The sequence below is a fragment of the Mustela nivalis genome, assembly GCF_964662115.1.
Source record: "Mustela nivalis genome assembly, chromosome: 10".
In the NCBI taxonomy this organism is placed as follows: domain Eukaryota; kingdom Metazoa; phylum Chordata; class Mammalia; order Carnivora; family Mustelidae; genus Mustela; species Mustela nivalis.
Window position 1 is genome coordinate 11,338,093 of NC_139029.1, and position 6,405 is coordinate 11,344,497.

At 50.0% G+C, this 6,405-nt stretch overlaps 1 long non-coding RNA gene across 2 annotated transcripts; it reads left to right on the top strand.

The window, feature by feature from the left end:
• The first annotated feature begins 202 nt into the window (after positions 1 to 202).
• Positions 203 to 4,864, top strand: LOC309841931. Of its 2 annotated transcripts, XR_014299408.1 has the most exons (5): positions 203 to 1,572; positions 1,673 to 1,789; positions 2,260 to 2,322; positions 2,655 to 3,644; positions 3,802 to 4,864. It is a non-coding gene; the product is annotated as an uncharacterized lncRNA (long non-coding RNA). The 2 variants fall into 2 exon arrangements; XR_014299407.1 differs by having other exon boundaries at positions 2,655 to 4,864.
• The last annotated feature ends 1,541 nt before the right edge of the window (positions 4,865 to 6,405 follow it).

Genomic DNA, 6,405 nt, shown 5'->3' on the forward strand with positions numbered 1-6,405 from the left:
TAGCCCGTGAGCTTTTTCCTTTTTTTTTTTTTTTTTTTTTCTCCTTCCCCATTATAAGGCTTTTTGCCAGCGCAGAAAACACATGCGTCAGGAACACTGATGCAATGAGACGCTAATATCAGATTGCATCATGTGATCCTAGGTGTGGTGCTCCTGAAACTGGTTTTTCTTGGGGTGGTGCTGCAGGAGAAAAGCACTTTGGGGATCACACCCAAGAACTGGCCCTACTTGTCAGATGGTATTTTTTGCATGTACATGTCTGGGGTCCCCACCACTGTGCTCCTAGGGAAAGGCGGTGTGGCTTTCTTGGCTGAAAGGGGGTGTGCGGGAGACACTCATCAGATAGGCGCGTCCGCAGCTGCTTATGTAATCCACGTTACCTAGGGAGGCGCACCCACCAGGCAGGCTGGAAACGACACTTCCTCCTCTGAAACGCGCTCCGAATCGTATCTCACTTTCATCCAGCCGCCTCAGAGCAGCCGCAAGTCTCCGGGACAAACCGTTTCGCTGCAAAACTGGAAGAGGAGAAACGAAGGTGGCTGGGATTTCTGGGGCACTTCCTAGGGGCTGGCCCCGTGTTATAAGCACTTGGCATGAGGAACTGTGGAAATGTGGGTTCCCGCCGCCAGCCTGTCATCACCCAGCCCCCCCCGCCCCCCCCGCCCCCCCCGCCCCCCCCCTCTGGTGTTCGGTGAAGTCACGTGTCAGGTGAGCTTAGGCGGCATTGAAGGTCCCTCCCAGAAGGGGAATGCCATTCACCTTGGCCACAGAAAGCAGCAACTCCGCGGTCTATTAAAAAAAAAAAAAAAAAAAGATTACGGATCATGAGAAGGATGCTAAAGACCAAAATTAGTCCTGATGGTCTGTGTTTGTGAGTCGGATTAGACTAGGGGGCTCTAACTTGGATCTCCACCTTCACCGCCCAGCATGGTGGCTGTGGGCTATCCTGAGAGCTGGAAATGTGGCTTCATGCAAATTACCCTGTGCTGGTGTGCTGAAGGCATCCCCACACCGAACTTCAACATCTTAGTACCATAAAAAAGAATCTGAAATATCTTGTTAGTAATTTTATCGTCCTGATCACACGTTGAAATGATCATATTTTTGGCATTAGGTCAACGGAGTACTAAAATTAACGTCACCTACTTCTTTCTACTCTTTCTAGTGTGGCTACCACAACATTTTAAATGACTTAAAACTTAAAGTTTTGTGGTTCCCATTTTATTTCCATTGGACGGCATCGCCTTCGGAAGCCTACGTGGAAAACGGGCAATTTGCTCTGGACCCGACGCTTTCTGCCTCTGTTCTCAAGTGTTCCCACCTGTTAAATGACAAGATAGAGTTTGTACTAAATTTCTTTTGGGGTTCCTTCTGGAAGAATATTCCCTGATTCTGAGAACAGTAATTGGGGGGAGGAGGGATGCTTGCCATGGTGTCTGGAAAGCTGTTTCCCGGGAGAGGAAATTCTTCTAACTCTATTTCTGCCCAGGAGCCATGAAGTTTTAGAATCCTAAGGATCTTTAAATATCATCGTTGGACTTTCAAGTCACCCAGGCTGCCAGGCCCTGCCAGGCTTGTGCCTTAATTCACCTTTGTTTTTCCCCCAGGTACCAGGGGCAGCCTGACAAGACTCTGCTCTCAATTTGTGTTTGTTGATCTGTGTAACACCCAGGTGAAGAATTGAAGCCCAGAGAGGCTCTGAGACCACCTAAAGCCACACAGTAGCTGTGAGACAAGCTCCTTCTCGAAACCCTTGGTGTGGTCTCTGGCCCAGCAGCAGCTGCTTCATGTGGGTGTTCGTTAAAAATACAGAATCTCGGGGCACCTGGGTGGCTCTGTAGGTTAAAGCCTCTGCTTTTGGCTTGGGTCATGGTCCCAGGGTCCTGGGATTGAGCCCCACATTGGGCTCTCTGCTCAGCGGGGAGCCTGCTTCCCCCTCTCTGCCTGCCTCTCTGCCTACTTTTGATCACTGTCAAATAAATGAATAAAATCTTTAAAAAAAATTTTTTTTTTTAAAAAATGCAGAATCTCATGGGGCGCCTGGGTGGCTCAGTGGGTTAAGCCGCTGCCTTCGGCTCAGGTCATGATCTCGGGGTCCTGGGATCGAGTCCCGCATCGGGCTCTCTGCTCAGCAGGGAGCCTGCTTCCTCCTCTCTCTCTCTCTGCCTCTCTGCCCACTTGTGATTTCTCTCTGTCAAATAAATAAATAAAATCTTTAAAAATAAAAAAAATAAATAAAAAAAATAAAAAAAAATGCAGAATCTCAGGCTGGGCCCCAGATCAGACTGAATTGGAATCTGCATTTTTATCAAGATCCCAAAGGTGATTTTCATGTATCTTATTTTTATGTATATATTTATTTATTTGTTTATGAGAGAAAGAGAGAGAGAGAGAGACTTGCGTGCGCATAAGCGGGGTAGGGGAGAGGCAGAAGGAGAGGGAGAAGCAGACTCTCTGCTGAGCAGGAAACCTGATGCGGGGCTCGATCCCAGGACCCCAAGATCATGCATGCCCTGAGCCGAAGGCAGATGCTTCACCCGCTGAGCCTCCCAGGCACCCCTTACAGGTCTTAAAGTATGAAAAGTCATACCCCTTGTCTCAAGGGAAGCCTCACTGTGTGTGCCCCATGGGAGTTATCCTCAGCCTTATTCCAGGTAGAGAAGACATAGGATGCTGGACCCCAAGCCCCACATGCTGGCAGATGAAGACCAAGGTTTCCGGAAATTCAACAAATGTTTACTGAACCTCTGTTTTGCCCAGCACCTGGAGCCGATGCCCCTGCTTTTCTTCCTGAGGGTTTGAGGGGCTTATGCTTTGTAGCCCCAGTCACCTGCGCTTCAAGCAAAAAGCAGCCCCTTCACCATCCCCGCCCCGCCCCATGGGTTCCAGTGTTCCTACTTACATACAGGAGTCCAGGAGAAATGAGAAATGGAAACAGGTACGCCCTGGGAGTTTGGCAAACTCCCAGGACAAACAGGATAGAGATGGGTTTTGTGAATGTCTGCGTGTGAGTCTGTAACCATCAGTCCCTCCGTCCCCAGCCGGGAGCTTGCGTTCATGTCTCTTAGAACTGTGATAGAACCACGCATTATAGAATGGTCTCTAATCAACAGCTCTCCAGTCATTTTTTTTTTTGAAGACTGTCCCTTGTCTGAGCTTACCAAGGAAAGCCACATTCTGCAGACATACCATTCCGCCTGGCAGTGGGCAGTCCAGATGTACGGTTTCGAGGCAGAAAAGGAGCTAGAAGGACAAATGAAAAAGCACTGTTCCCAAGAGAGGGAGAGCCTTGGAAATGGGAGGCGGGTGGGGGATAATGTGGCTTTAAGTCAATGTGTCTCCTGCTCGACCCTCTCTGGGGAGACATGCCTTCATTTTCTTAAATTCCCCCCCTTCCTCTTTTTTTTTCTACCTTATCTCACTATCCCTACTGGAGTCTCAGTTCAGTTCCACAGCTGGAAACAGCAGGTGGACGCAGCAATGGTGCGTGTGGTTCTTCAGGCTGAGAGTCTCAAAAAGAAGGATCATCTGAAAAATCAGCCTCCGCTGTGGGCCATGGTGGTGCTGGGCGTGGAGCCAGATAGTGCCGGGGTCCAGCATCTACTCCATGTCTGTGCTATTCTGGGTGTGGACCGTGTGGCTGGGTAAGTCTGAGCTGTGGGCTGAACCCCTGCTGTGTGCAAAACCCTCTCCAAGGCCAGGCCCGTCAACCACCATATCATGCCCTTAGATTAGGCCCCTTGACCCCCAGTCAACACGAAGCACAGTGTCCACAAGCCTCAGCTTCCTCTCTTTGTTCAGCAGATCAGGCCTTAGGAACAGCATGTGCAAAGACCCTGAGGCACAAAAGCCTTCTGTTCTTTGGGACCAAGTGGAGAAAGAGGAAGAGGATGACTATAGACCCAGGTGCTAGGAAGGGGCAAGCCAGCCCAGTGAGCTGTGTTCTGTATGGGTAGAGCATTTAATTTTGTAATGAACAGGGGGAAGCAGTGGCTTGGAGAGGTTCTGAGGGTCAAGGTTGTTCAACGGGTCGGTAGGTTCCAAGGTGATGACTGGGACTCTGTGATTTGGAAGCCCATGCTCTTTTTGCCACACGTCACTGCTCCTCCACCCTGAGACCTGGACCCCTTCTCAGAATATGCCTCAACAACATCGGGCTGAGCCTGGAAGCTTGGATCCCAGGCATCCTCACTGCAAAATGAAGGGGACAGGTCTGTACTCCACGGATGTGCCCCCCAGACATGCCCTTAAACGTGCTCTGTGGATGCAAACCAGAGATAGGCCCTGCAAGTATGCTTTGCAGACACACGCTGTCAGCTTGCCCCATGGATACATTTCGTGGATGCACGCCATAGACGGGTACCACGGTTGTGCACTGTGGACACACACCACTGACAAGCTTCATGGATGTGCTCTGGGGATATACACTACAGACAGACTTCATGGGCAGGCACTGTGGCAATGGACCCGGAGGTGGCTTGGGCTGGTACACCGATGAACATCTAAAAAATTCCAATTGCTACAAATTTATTTCAGTGCAAGTTAGAACTACCTGTAGGTGTGTGGTAATGAGAAATCAAATCCACGCTTTCAAGAATGAATGCTATGGCGTTTCCCTTTAAATATTACCCATCTCAGTTTAAAATAGGCGTTGATTTAAGGCGAGATACTCAGGCAGGTGCTGTGCAGATCTTGAGGCAAGTGGTCCACAAAAACCTTTGTCCGGAGAAATCAGGAGTCCTCTCTCCCACCTCCGGGATTCTTTGGTCTGTGATGAACCACGGACTCCGAGGACTGGGACTGGGAAAGATGGGGGCTCGTGATGGAGAAAGCAAGCCTATTTAAAGGCACAGGCTGAATCACGCAGGTCTGGACCTGATTCATGGGAGCCTTCTTGCCTTTGCATGTGTGACCAGGTGTACAACCCGTCATCAAACACCAGCCTGATTATGGGGCTTAGGAAGCAGGAAGCTGCCCCCCCCAGGAGGATGAGCCTTGCAGGTGGGAACCTGATCTTGGCATGTCATGTCTAGCGCCTAGGTGCGAAATACAGTCATTTCTATGTCTGTTAGGTTGCTCTGGGAAGTATCATTTTCTTTTTTTTTTTTTTTTTTTTTAAAGATTTTATTTATTTATTTGACAGAGAGAGATCACAAGTAGGCAGAGAGGCAGGCAGAGAGAGAGAGAGGAGGAAGCAGGCTCCCTGCTGAGCAGAGAGCCCGATGTGGGACTCGATCCCAGGACCCTGAGATCATGACCTGAGCCGAAGGCAGCGGCTTAACCCACTGAGCCACCCAGGCGCCCGGAAGTATCATTTTCTAGCTGGAACCCAGTCCCCTCCTTTGAGGGACGAGAGAGCAGAAAGCTGGAGAAGGTCCTCTGTCTCCTGGTCGGAGCCAAAAGAAGCAAGGCCCTCCTCCCCACCAGGCAGCCAGGACCCACCTTGACAACTAAACCACTCATTATTTTTTATCTTCTGGATGGTTTGAATAACTATTATTATGCACACCATTTTTTTTTCTTCAAAAGAACATGTTTATTACCAAACCTCATTCAATTGCCTGTGTCTTGGGCTGGTTCCCCTTCCCTCCCTTGGAGGGAAGGAAGGAATTTGGCTGGACCGAGAAGCGTTCTCCTCCCACACCATTCCCTAATGGTCTGTGTCCAAAACAGGGTGCTAGGGATTTCTGGGCAACCAGTCTGACCGGGACGGGGTTTCCAGATGACTCATGGGGCAGTGGTGAACACAGGTGACCCCAGGAATGTAGGCACGGCCCTTCTGGGGAGGCAGAAGAGGGTGGACCCCAGGGAGAGACAGCGAGGGAGGGATTTGGGGAGCACAGACTCTGGAACTGGCCTGCTCGGGTTTGGATCCCAGCTTTGTTGTTTGCTGTGTGATCTTGGACCAGTTAAAGAGCCTCTCTGGGCTTCACTTCCCTCCTCTAAAAGTGGGAATTTTATTTTATTTTATTTTTAAAGATTTTATTTATTTATTTGACAGAGAGAGAGAGAGAGAGAGACATAGTGAGAGAAGAAACACAAGCAGGGGAAGTGAGAGAGGGAGAAGCAGGCTTCCCGCTGAGCAGGGAGCCCGATGTGGGGCTCGATCCCAGGACCCTGGGATCATGACCCAAGCTGAAGGCAGACGCTTAATGACTGAATTACCCAGGCATCCCTGAAAGTGGGAATTTTAACAATAAAGTCTACCTTAGAGCCAGCTTCATTCTGTGGTCCAAGGGGGCTGGTCTTAGAATGGTGCCCAGCGTGTAGTAAGTGGGGTACTGATTTCACAAGGATTAGGCTGAGTGAAAAAGTCAAACTTAGGGGCAGCTGGTAGCTCAGTTGTTAGGTGTCCGGGTCGTGGTCCCAGGGTCCTGGGATAGAGCCCCGCATCAGGCTCCTTAC